The sequence below is a fragment of the Apium graveolens genome, chromosome 4 (assembly GCF_009905375.1).
Source record: "Apium graveolens cultivar Ventura chromosome 4, ASM990537v1, whole genome shotgun sequence".
NCBI lineage: Eukaryota > Viridiplantae > Streptophyta > Magnoliopsida > Apiales > Apiaceae > Apium > Apium graveolens.
Window position 1 is genome coordinate 53,283,452 of NC_133650.1, and position 13,656 is coordinate 53,297,107.

Genomic DNA, 13,656 nt, shown 5'->3' on the forward strand with positions numbered 1-13,656 from the left:
TGCTCCATGTGCGGGGGTAATGCCAACTCGTAAGCTACTTTGCCAACACACTTTAGAATCTCAAAAGGTCCAACATATCTAGGGCTCAGTTTTTCTTTATTCCTAAATCTCGTCAATCCCTTCCACAATGATACTTTTAACAACACTAGATTTCCTGCTTCGAATTCCATATCTTTTCTTGATTGGTCTGCATATTTCATTTGACGGTCTTGTGCTGCTATCAATCTCTTCTGGATAACTTCAAATACTTCCTTTGTCTGTTGCACCTATTCTGGTCCAAGTATTTTGTGTTCTCCAACTTCATCCCAATATATAGGAGATCGACATTTGCATCCGTAGAGAGCTTCATAGGGTGGCCTCCCAATACTGGCATGATAATTGTTGTTGTAAGCAAATTCTACCAAGGGTAAATGCTCATCCTAACTTCCTTTGAAATCAATAGCAGAAACACATAACATGTCTTCGATTGTCTGGATTGTTCTTTCACTCTGGTCGTCCACCTGTGGATGGTAAGCCGTACTCATATTCAGTCTCGTTCCCAAACATTCTTGAAAATTTTTCCAAAACCTCGAATTAAACCTCGGATCTCGATCGGATACGATAGACACAGGAACTCCGTGACGAACTATGATTTCTTTCAGGTACATATGGACTAATTTGTCTAATGAAAATCTTAAATTTCTAGGCAGAAAATGAGCTGACTTGGTAAGCCTGTCCAATATAACCCAAATGGCATCATGATTGGCTTTTGTTCTTGGTAATATGTTGGGGGGAAAACACGCGCTAATATTCACGCAAGTATACGTGTTCGCAAATAGTATAAGATATAAATCAAATTCGTTCCCACAGAGACTCGTTTAGGTTAAGTTCAATTCATGCACCTATGCAACAATGTATGGTTATCGCTCAATGCTAAGACAAATAATAAATTGGGTTTTGATTAAACTAAGAGATTAAACTAACAATTATAACTAAGAGAACAAGAATGGTTGAATTAATATATATGAAAAACATGGGATTCTAACTTCATTAAATACTTCATTCAATAGCCTTTTCATTCTTAACCTTAGCATGTAATGGTGATGACACTAATCAGATTATACGAAATTGATAAATGCCAACTTTCGTTGCACGAGTACCATTCTACCAAGCATCCACAAAAGAGAGAGAAGTTGAATATACACCAATTATGCTTAGTCCTTATATGTCTATAAGAATTGAAAACATAATGATTTAATGCACAAGTTATCTATCGTGATTATATAGGGCAAGTAAGATGGTTAAAATTACCTACGAATCATGCATATTAAATACATAAATCTATGTTAGCATGGGAAGTTTTAAACTTCTATATTCACCGTCACTTCAATAGAGATTAACAAGATATCTTATATGTTAGATACGCATATAAGATGAATAAGCACAACCAATACTAGGATATCAATGAATCACCACACACCAAGATATCGAAACAATTAATTATTGAAATTCATAAGTAAATCCGCTAGAATCCCATGATAACGATTAGCCCATAATTGAACTCATTGTCACCATGGGTTCCAATGAAAGCATGGTATAAAACAAGGTCTTAATAAACTGAATAATAATTAAAGTACGAATAAATGAGATCTAAGTTCAACAAGAACGAAAATGAGCGTCAAAAGTTACAACTAATTCAAAGAATCACAAGTTGAAAACAATATCTTCTTTTCCGGAGTTGTTTTGTGCTTCTAGGTCTTCTCCTTGGTATCCCAATCTTCCCGGGTGATGAAAACCTTTTTTTTAAGTATATATACGCCCCTAGTGGACCTGGACCCTTAAAATCGTCAAATTCCCCTAAAACAAGGTTTTTTCAGCGAAATCAGCGACCAGCCGCGCCTCAGGCGGGCGCCTCAGCTCCCAAACGGGCGCCTCAGCTCCCAAGCGGCAGCCCCATATCCCAGGCGGGCGCCTGAAGCCCGTTTGGAAAAAATTCTGATGAATCTTATTTTGGCCATAACTTAAGTTCTACTCGTCAGAATTAGGCGATTCAACTGCCCATGCGAAACTAACGAGATTCTCTATAACTTGACAATGGCATGGATTCCAAATCTGATGACTTTTCATCATATTTCCTTTAAAAGCTCCTTTCTTCATTTAACTGATACCTGGAATGCAATAATACAAAACACATCAAAATACCAACAACTTGAGTCCAAAACACCAATTTAAGCTTGTAATAAAGCATTCCAAGTGAATATAAAATCCACTTATCACACCCCCAAACTTGTATCGATGCTTGTCCTAAGCATAAATAGACTCAAAACTACAAAACGAACCTAATGCATGAATGCAACTAAGTGAATGCAACTAAATGATAATGCAATCTATCCCCTCAGAATAACCATAACCAAATGAATAAGACAATGCCTCTAATAATGCAATGACTTAAAGCAGAGTTCGAATAAATCCCACAAACCAGAAATGTGCATGTGTGGAATATTTAACAGATACCTCTCGATACTAGATCAATAACCATAACTTATCTATCATCGAAATAATCAAAAGTTTATAAACAGAATAGACAATAAACGCATTATGACTCACAACACCTCCTTTCTACTAGAGTTATACAAGGATTCACACTATTATTGAACACATAACAACGATGCTTATTTGACCGTGCAATGAATGAGGTCCCAAAAGACTTATGCAATAATACCCATATAGCGAGCGTTAAGTTAGCGGATCCCAGACTATAAAATCCTTAGGTCACTAGGTACAAAGTCCCCTAGAACTTAATAACTCGAGTATTAAAGAGCTCACTCTTGATCAATTTTTCATAAACACATACTTTTTTTCCTTTTTTTTCTTTTTTTTCTTTTTTTTCCAATAATTTCTGAATGAGTGTGTTTCTCTCCATCTCATTCAACCCTATACTACTCATAAAAATATGAGCTGGCTACTAGCCATTTGACGCCTAGCCTTACAACAACTAGCAATAAAATCCAAGTTTTTCTCCAGATAAAAAAAATCAGTGTATTTACGTCATTACGAGAATATCACAAATTCTAAATATAACCAAGTGATTAAATCTCAACAACAAACAAGTATGATCATGATCTAGATCAAAAGCAACCCTATAAGACTTTGTGAAAATATGTATTTATGGCATGCAAATCAATTCATTAGGACTTAAACATCCCTCTATTCATCATCACCACACTCAAATCAACCTCAACTTATCAAATATCATAGTTCATCTTAAGGGATCATGCTAAATATGCAAGCAAGTGCAACTATATGAAATCACATAAAAATAACAAATATGTCCTATGTGAACAATCATGCAAAAATATGAATGAACTACAACTAAACATGTAATATGAATCTATATGAATCTATATGGACACACACATTACTAATCCTTACATTATCACCCCCAAACTTAAAATTTTGAATGTCCTCATTGAAGGCAATAATAAGGATTTCAGGCATACATAATTAGCAGGAGAGTCACCCTCTTCGGGTGGAGGATCAGGTGGCCAATCAACCTCGCCACCAGTGTCTCGGATAATAGTACCCAAAGCTTGTGTCAGATCTGAAGTAAAACGATGGTGAATGTCGTGTATGGCCTCCATACGCCAAATTACTCGCTTGTACTGCTCATCACCAACACCGGTCCTATCAACTACCTGCTGTACATGAGAAAAACCCTCTGTAGGCATTGGAGGGTTCGTTCGGCTACCCTGTACATCATCAAATATATATCCCAAGCCCTTATCATGTGGTGCACCTAAGAATGCATAACTCAAGTGATATGGTAGTAGGTGAAGCTCAAGTGTGGAAACATCTTCAATAGACGGCTCGAGACGCTCTTGAGAAATTTTCAGCACTGCTAACCCAAGAGAATCGAATGGCTATATCTAACTTTCTCTTCCACGGAGGTGCATTCAAAACCTGCAGTGGCTCTGCTCCTTCCTTGTCATCAATAATTGATTTCTCCATTAAGGATCTCTCTAAGGTCTCTGACTTTGGCAATTGCTCAAGCTCTGAATTTACTACATAGTCTACCCACTCTACTTTAAAGCACTCCTCTTTAGTTATTTCCTTGAACACATTAAAAGTGACCTTTTGATCGTAAACCTTCATCGAAAGCTCTCCTTTTTGCACATCGATCATAGTTCGGCCTGTAGCCAAGAATGGTCTTCCCAAAATAATGGGAATCTTTTTATCTTCCTCGAAATCAAGAATTACAAAGTTAGCAGGGAAGAAGATTTTATCCACCTTGACCAAGACATCCTCCACTATACCTCGTGGATAAGCGATGGAACGGTCAGCTAGTTGCAATAACATGTATGTTGGTTTCGGATCAGGCAGACCAAACTTCTTGAAGATAGATAAGGGCATCAGATTGATGCTAGCTCCTAAATCACATAAACATTTGTCGAACGACAAGTTTCCTATGGTGCAAGGAATAGTGAAGCTTCCAGGATCTTTAAGCTTTGGAGGCAACTTCTGTTGCAGCACAACACTGAATTCCACCGTTAGGGCAACGGTCTCTAAGTCATCGAGCTTCACTTTTCGAGAGAGAATACCTTTCATAAACCTCGCATAGCTAGGCATCTGTTCAAGAGCTTCAGCAAAAGGTATATTGATATGAAGTTTCTTAAACACCTCCAGAAACTTCTCAAACTGCTTATCCAGCTTTTTCTTCTGCAAACTCTTAGGAAAAGGAGGTGGAGGATAGATCTATTTCTCCCTTGTATTACCCTCAGGAGGAGTGTGTTCCACAGTTTTCTTCCTTGATTCTACTTCTACTTCCTTCTGCACATCTTCTTCAGCCAAAGCTGCATTTTCTGGAACTTGAGATTTTTCAGGCTCTTTGTCTTGCTGAATTTGGGGGCTTGCGACCTTTCTAGACCTTAAGGTGATGGCGTTCACCTGTTCTTCAACTTCTCTCTTGCCTGGATTTATTTCTGTATCACTAGGAATCGTTCTTGGTGGTCGATTCAATAAGGAGTTAGCAATTTGTCCTATCTGGATCTCCAGATTCTGGATAGAAACAGCCTGGATTTGGCATATAAGAGCCTGGTTTTTGCACATAAGCCTCAACTCCTCCAATTCAGATTTTTCATTCGAAGATAGACATGCACGATGAGTTTGTTGTTTTGGTGTAATTTGATGCTGAAAACCAGGAGGGTTGAATAGCTTATTTCCAAACTGATGGAACAGCTATTGCATCGCATTCTGATTGTTGCTCCAGCTGAAGTTAGGATGATTCCAGTTGTCAGGATGATAAGTGTCTGGAACTGGTTGCTGCGATCTCTGAAAGTTGCTCGCAAACTGAGCTGAGTCACTAGATATAGCGCATTGCTCCGTCGCATGCGAACCTGCACATAGCTCACAAACACTGGTTATTTGATTAACACCCAAGTTAGCCTGAGAATCGATGTTCATAGACAACGACTTTAGTTGAGTAGTGATAGCTGTAACTGTATCCACGTTAAGAACTCCTGCTACCTTGCCCTATGGATATCTCTGGGTTGGATACTGATATTCATTAGCAGCCATTAGTTCAATTAGATCATAAGCTTCTTCATAGCTCTTTGCCCATAATGCTCCGCCTGATGCTGCATCGAGTATGGGTCTGGACTGTGCTCTCAACCCATTGTAAAAACATGTGATGATCATCCAATCAGGAATTCCATGATGAGGACACTTCCTAAGCATCTCCTTGTAGTGCTCCTAAGCTTCACATAGTGATTCTACCGTTTGCTGCGCAAATTGAGTAATAGCATTCCTGAGTGCAGCTGTCTTCGCCATAGGGAAGAATTTGGTAAGAAACTTCTGAGCAAGATCTTCCCAAGTAGTAATCGAACCAGCTGGTAGACAGTGTAACAAGCTCTTAGCCTTGTCCCTCAGAGAGAATGGGAACAGTCTCAGCTTCACAGCAGCTTCAGAAACACCGTTAAACTTGAATGTGTCGCAGATCTCTATGAAATCCCTAATGTGTGTATTGGGATCTTGTTAGGGGGAACACACACAAGTATAGAACCAAACAAATAATGCAAAACACACACTCAATATATGACGCGGAAAAACCCACGTCCCAACTTGTATTATAAATCAAAACAATTATCAATAATACAATCAATCTCACAGTATTATACTTCTTTGGTAGAGACACTAGTAGTAGAACAACTTTGTCCTCATCCTTTAATTTTTCATCCAAATTATTTAGATGGTTGATTAAGCCATTAAAACGATTTAGATGATCTCTTAAATCTCCGTCTTCTTTCATCTTGAGCCCAAACAAATCTTTCTTGAGAAACAGCTTGTTGGCCAAAGACTTTGAGTGATAAGTCTTCATTAACTTCTCCCACAAATTCTTGGGATTGTCCTCTTCAAGAACATCATACTTGATTTTCGGTGCAAGGGCCAATCGGATCGTTGATGCCGCACGTAACTTCATGTCTCCCCACTTTGTATCATCAACTTCAGTAGGCTTCTTCCCTTCGAGAGTCGCATATAACCCTCGTTGAATTAACAGATCTTTTACCGTACTTTGCCACAAGGTAAAATTGTTTCTTCCATTAAACAATTCAATTTCAAATCCCCCAACCTTCTCTATCATGAACCTTGGCTCTTGATACCAATTGTTAGGGGGAACACACACAAGTATAGAACCAAACAAATAATGCAAAACACACACTCAATATATGACGCGGAAAAACCCACGTCCCAACTTGTATTATTAATCAAAACAATTATCAATAATATAATTAATCTCACCAAACGGTATTCACTCAAGCGATACTTAAGTCAAACAATACTCAAGCATACATCAAAACAATAACATGACTATGTATATATAGCCATCACAAACTTAGCCAACAAGACATACCTAATCTGATTACAATAATAATTGTCTACCCATACAATTATTACCCATTCCCATTATAATAATAATTGTCAACACATACAATTATTACCCAACTCAATTATGATAATAATTGTCTACCCATACAATTATTACCCAATTCAATTATGTTTTCTATCACCAAGACCATACTACCTATTGGGTTTAACCCCAACAGATCTTCCATTGGAGAACCCCCAACCTGGATTGAATTCTGCACCTATTGAATTATGCCAGGCTTGATCTCAAAGGTATTAGCTGTGATAGTTGGCCGGGCAATGCTAGATTGAATGTCATTGATCGTGGGTTGAGAAAAATCCATCAAGGCTTTCTTTCGTGCTGCTGGATCTCCCATTGTAATGAGTACCTGAAACATAAACAAATAAACCGTGAAATTAAAAGAATCCGAGTTAGTGAACTTTAACGACCACTGATGACAAGCACATAAACTAAAAATTAACACCGAGTCCCCAGCAGCGGCGCCAAAAACTTGTTAGGGCGAAAACACGCGCTAATATTCACGCAAGTATACGCGTTCGCAAGTAGTATAAGATATAAATCAGATTCGTTCCCACAGAGACTCATTTAGGTCAAGTTCAATTTATGCACCTATGCAACAATGTATGGTTATCGCTCAATGCTAAGACAAATAACAAATTGGGTTTTGATTAAACTAAGAGATTAAACTAACAATTATAACTAAGAGAACAAGAATGGTTGAATTAATATATATGACAAACATGGGATTCTAACTTCATTAAATACTTCACTCAATAGCCTTTTCGTTCTTAACCTTAGCATGTAATGGTGATGACACTAATCTGATAACACGAAACTGATAAACGCCAACTTTCGTTGCACGAGTACCATTCTACCAAGCATCCACAAAAGAGATAGAAGTTGAATAGACACCAATTATGCTTAGTCCTTATATGTCTATAAGAATTGAAAATATAACGGTTTAATGCGCAAGTTATCTATCGCGATTACATAGGGCAAGTAAGATGGTTAAAATTACCTACGAATCATGCATATCAAATACATGAATCTATGCTAGCATGGCAAGTTCTAAACCTCTATATTCACTGTCACTTCAATAGAGATTAACACGCTATCTTATACGTTAGCTACGCACATAAGATGAATAAGCATAACCAATACCAGGATATTAATGAATCACCACACACCAAGATATCGGAACAATTAATTATTGAAATCCATAAGTAAATCCGCTAGAATCCCATGATAACGATTAGCCCATAATTGAAGTCATCGTCACCATGGGTTCCAATGAAAGCATGGTATAAAACAAGGTCTTAATAAACTGAATAATAATTAAAGTACGAATAAACGAGATCTAGGTTCAACTAGAACGAAAATGAGCATCCAAACTTACAACTAATTCAAAGAATCACAAGTTGAAAACAAGATATTTTTCAGAGTTGTTTTGTGCTTCTAGGTCTTCTCCTTGGTATCCCAATCTTCCCGGGTGATGAAAACCCTTTTTAAGTATATACATGCCCTTAGTGGACCTGGACCCTTAAAATCGTCATATTCAACTCAAAAAAGCTTTTTCAGCGAAATCAGTGACCAACTGCGCCTCAGGCGGCCGCCTCAGCTCCCAAGCGGCCGCTTCAGCTCCCAAGCGGTCGCCCCACCTCCCCGGCGGGCGCCTGGAGCCTGTCTGGAAAAAATTCTAATGAATCTTGTTTTGGCCATAACTTGAGTTCTACTCGTCAGAATTTGGCGATTCAACTGCCCACGTGAAGCTAACGAGATTCTCTACAACTTGACGATGGTATTGGATTCTAAATCTGATCACATTTCATCATATTTCCTTTAAAAGCTCATTTCTTCATTTAACTAATACTTGAAATATAAAACACAAAAACACATCAAAATACCAACAACTTGAGTCAAAAACACCAATTTAAGCTTGTAATGAAGCATTCCAAGGGGATATAAAATCCACTTATCATAATCCGACTATGAAATCCCTGGCAATGTGTTCCCATTTCCACTCTGAAATCTCTAATGGTTGCAACAATCCACTTGGTCTCTGATGCTCTGCTTTAACTCTCTGACATGTATAACATCTGCTAACTCATTCTGCAATCTCCCTTTTCATATCTGGCCACCAATAATTTTCCTTTAAATCTCTGTACATCTTGGTACTCCCTGGATGGATTGAATACCTTGAATTATGAGCTTCCTGTAAAATTTCATTCTTCAACTCCGTTACTGGTGGAATCCAAATTCTAGAAGAAAACCTAAGAATATTTTGATCGTCCTTTTGCGTGCACAATTCCTCACCTACTAAACGATTAATGTCCTGATCCATTATCTCCTTTTGACACTTCCTTATCTTCTCTAACAACTCCAGCTGGAAAGTCATATTATACACTTTCGCTTCATCAGGCTTGCAAACTCTGATTTCCAATTCCAATTTCTGAAATTCCTTGTATATTTCTTCAGGTACTGATAACACATTCAACTTTTCTTTCTGACTTAACGCGTCTGCCACAATATTTGCTTTACCGGGATGATAGTTAATCATGCAGTTGTAATCCTTAATCAACTCTAACAATCTCCTTTATCTCATATTAAGCTCCTTTTATGTGAATATGTACTTTAAGCTTTTGTGATCCGTATAAATCTCGCATTTTTCTCCATATAAATAATGTCTCCAAATCTTCAAAGTGAATACTATGGCTGCTAACTCCAAATCATGAGTAGGATACTTTTGTTTGTGTGGTTTCAATTGCCTTGACGCATACACAATAACCTTATCGTGCTGCATTAGAACGCATCCGAGTCCTTTATGAGAAGCATCGCTATAGATTACGAAATTCCTTTGATCGTCTAGAAGTGACAAAACTTGTGCTATAATTAATCTTTGCTTTAATTCCTGAAAACTTTCTTCATATTTGTCATTTCATATAAACTTTTCATTCTTCCATGTAAGCTTTATCAATGGTGTTGCAATCCTTGACAAATTTTGAACAAATCAACGATAATATCCTTCTAATCCCTAGAAACTTCTTACCTCTATTGGTGTTCTCGGTCATTCCCAATTTGTAATCGCTTCAATCTTCGCTGGGTCCACTTTGATCCCTTCATTACTGACTATGTGTCCTAAGAACTGAACTTCTTATAACCAAAACTCACACTTTGAGAATTTAGCATATAATTTCTTCTTCCTTAAAATCTCCAAAACTGTCCTAAAATGTTATGTCTTTAAATAAATCAAAATATCATCTATAAACACAATAATAAACTTGTCCAAGTATTCCTTGAAAATTCTGTTCATCAGGTCCATGATTGCTGCCGGGGTATTGGTTAATCCGAAAGACATCACTAAAAATTCATAATGTCCATACCTTGTTCTGAAAGTTTTCTTTGGTATATCCTCCGGCTTAATCTTTAGTTGGTGATATCCTGATCTCAGACTAATCTTGGAGAAGTACTTGGCTCCTTTTCGCACATCGATCATAGTTCGGCCTGTAGCCAAGAATGGTCATCAAGAATTACAAAGTCAGTAGGGAAGAAGATTTTATCCACCTTGACCAAGACATCCTCCACTATACCTCTTGGACTCTTGGATAAGCGATGGAACGGTCAGCTAGTTGCAATGACATGTATGTTGGTTTCGGATCAGGCAGACCAAACTTCTTGAAGATAGATAAGGGCATCAGATTGATGCTAGCTCCTAAATCACATAAACATTTGTCAAACGACAAGTTTCCGATGGTGCAAGGAATAGTGAAGCTTCCAGGATCTTTAAGCTTTGGAGGCAACTTCTGTTGCAGCACAACACTGAATTCCACCGTTAGGGCAACGGTCTCTAAGTCATCGAGCTTCACTTTTCGAGAGAGAATACCTTTCATAAACCTCGCATAGCTAGGCATCTGTTCAAGAGCTTCAGCGAAAGGTATATTGATATGAAGTTTCTTCAACACCTCCAGAAACTTCTCAAACTGCTTATCCAGCTTTTTCTTCTGCAAACTCTTAGGAAAAGGAGGTGGAGGATAGATCTATTTCTCCCTTGTATTACCCTCAGGAGGAGTGTGTTCCACAGTTTTCTTCCTTGATTCTACTTCTACTTCCTTCTGCACATCTTCTTCAGCCAAAGCTGCATTTTCTGGAACTTGAGATTTTTCAGGCTCTTCGTCTTGCTGAATTTGGGGGCTTGCGACCTTTCCAGACCTTAAGGTGATGGCGTTCACCTGTTCTTCAACTTCCCTCTTGCCTGGATTTGTTTCTGTATCTCTAGGAAGCATTCGTGGTGGTCGATTCAATAAGGCATTAGCAATTTGTCCTATCTGGTTCTCCAGATTCTGGATAGAAACAGCCTGGCTTTGGCATATAAGAGCCTGGTTTTTGACATAAGCCTCAACTCCTCTAATTCAGATTTTTCATTCGAAGATAGACATGCACCATGAGTTTGTTGTTTTGGTGTAATTTGTTACTGAAAACCAGGAGGGTTGAATAGCTTTTTTCCAAACTGCTGGAACAGCTGTTGCATCGCATTCTGATTGTTGCTCCAGCTGAAGTTAGGATGATCACAGTTGTCAGGATGATAAGTGTCTGGAACTGGTTGCTGCGATCTCTGAAAGTTGCTCGCAAACTGAGCTGAGTCACTAGATATAGCGCATTGCTCCATCGTATGCGAACCTGCACATAGTTCACAAACACTGGTTATCTAATTAACACCCAAGTTAGCCAGAGAATCGATCTTCATAGACAATGCCTTTAGTTGAGCAGTGATAGCCGTAACTGTATCCACGTCAAGAACTCCTGCTACCTTGCCCTGTGGATATCTCTGGGTTGGATACTGATATTCATTAGCAACCATTAGTTCAATTAGATCATAAGCTTCCTCATAGCTCTGTGCCCATAATGCTCCACCTGATGCTGCATCGAGTATGGGTCTGGACTGTGCTCTCAACCCATTGTAAAAACATGTGATGATCATCCAATCAGGAATTCCATGATGAGGACACTTCCTAAGCATCTCCTTGTAGCGCTCCTAAGCTTCACATAGTGATTCTACCGTTTGCTGCGCAAATTGAGTAATAGCATTCCTGAGTGCAGCTGTCTTCGCCATAGGGAAGAATTTAGTAAGAAACTTCTGAGCAAGCTCTTCCCAAGTAGTAATCGAACCAGCTGGTAGAGAGTGTAACAAGCTCTTAGCCTTTTCCCTCAGAGAGAATGGGAACAGTCTCAGCTTCACAGCATCTTCAGAAACACTGTTGAACTTGAAGGTGTCGCAGATCTCTATGAAATCCCTAATGTGCGTATTGGGATCTTCTGTTGGAGAACCCCCAAACTGGATTGAATTCTACACCCATTGAATTATGCCAGGCTTGATCTCAAAGGTATTAGTTGTGATAGTTGGCCGGACAATGCTAGATTGAATGTCATTGATCTTGGGTTGAGAAAAATCCATCAAGGCTTTCGTTCGTGCTGCTGGATCTCCCATTGTAATGAGTACCTGAAATATAAACAAATAAATCATGAAAGTAAAAGAATCCAAGTCAGTGAACTTTAAGGACCACTGATGACAAGCACATAAACTAAAAATTAACACCTATTCCCCAACAGCGGTGCCAAAAACTTGTTAGGGCGAAATCATGCGATAATATTCACGCAAGTATACACGTTCACAAGTAGTATAAGATATAAATCAGATTCGTTCCCACAGAGACTCGTTTAGGTTAAGTTTAATTTATGCACCTATGCAACAATGTTTGGTTATCGCTCAATGCTAAGACAAATAACAAATTGGTTTTTTATTAAACTAAGAGATTAAACTAACAATTATAACTAAGAGAACAAGAATGGTTGAATTAATATATATGACAAATATTGGATTCTAACTTCATTAAATACTTTATTCAATAGCCTTTTCATTCTTAACCTTAGCATGTAATGATGATGACAGTAATCAGATAACACGAAACTGATAAACGCCAACTTTCGTTGCACGAGTACCATTCTACCAAGCATCCAAAAAAGAGATAGAAGTTGAATAGATAGCAACTATGCTTAGTCCTTATATGTCTATAAGAATTGAAAACATAATGGTTTAATGCGCAAGTTATCTATCTTGATTACATAGGGCAAGTAAGATGGTTAAAATTACCTACGAATCATGCATATCAAATACATGAACCTATGCTAGCATGGAAAGTTCTAAACCTCTATATTCACTGTCGCTTCAATAGAGATTAACACGCTATCTTATATGTTAGCTACGCACATAAGATGAATAAGCACAACCAATACTAGGATATCAATCAATCACCACACACCAAGATATCAAAACAATTAATTATTGAAATCTATAAGTAAATCTGCTAGAATCCCATGATAACGATTAGCCCATAATTGAACTCATCGTCACCATGGGTTCCAATGAAAGCATGGTATAAAACAAGGTCTTAACAAACTGAATAATAATTAAAGTACGAATAAACGAGATCTAGATTCAACAAGAACGAAACCGAGCATCCAAAGTAATTCAAAGAATCACAAGTTGAAAACAAGATCTTCTTTTTCGGAGTTGTTTTGTGCTTCTAGGTCTTCTCGTTCGTATCCCAATCTTCCCGGGTGATGAAAACCCTTTTTTAAGTATATATACCCCCTAGTGGACCTGGACCCTTAAAATCGTCAAATTCCACTCAAAAAAGGCTTTTTCAGTGAAATCAGCGACCAGCCGCGCCTCAGGCGGCCGCCTCAGCTCCCAAGCGGCT

The 13,656-nt window shown here is 38.2% G+C and overlaps 2 non-coding genes across 2 annotated transcripts; both read left to right on the top strand.

The window, feature by feature from the left end:
* The first annotated feature begins 5,683 nt into the window (after positions 1-5,683).
* On the top strand, positions 5,684-5,790 carry LOC141722813 (small nucleolar RNA R71). Its single transcript, XR_012575813.1, has one exon. It is a non-coding gene; the product is annotated as a small nucleolar RNA R71 (small nucleolar RNA).
* A 6,096-nt stretch (positions 5,791-11,886) lies between these two features.
* Positions 11,887-11,993, top strand: LOC141721976 (small nucleolar RNA R71). The gene has a single exon (XR_012575016.1). It is a non-coding gene; the product is annotated as a small nucleolar RNA R71 (small nucleolar RNA).
* The last annotated feature ends 1,663 nt before the right edge of the window (positions 11,994-13,656 follow it).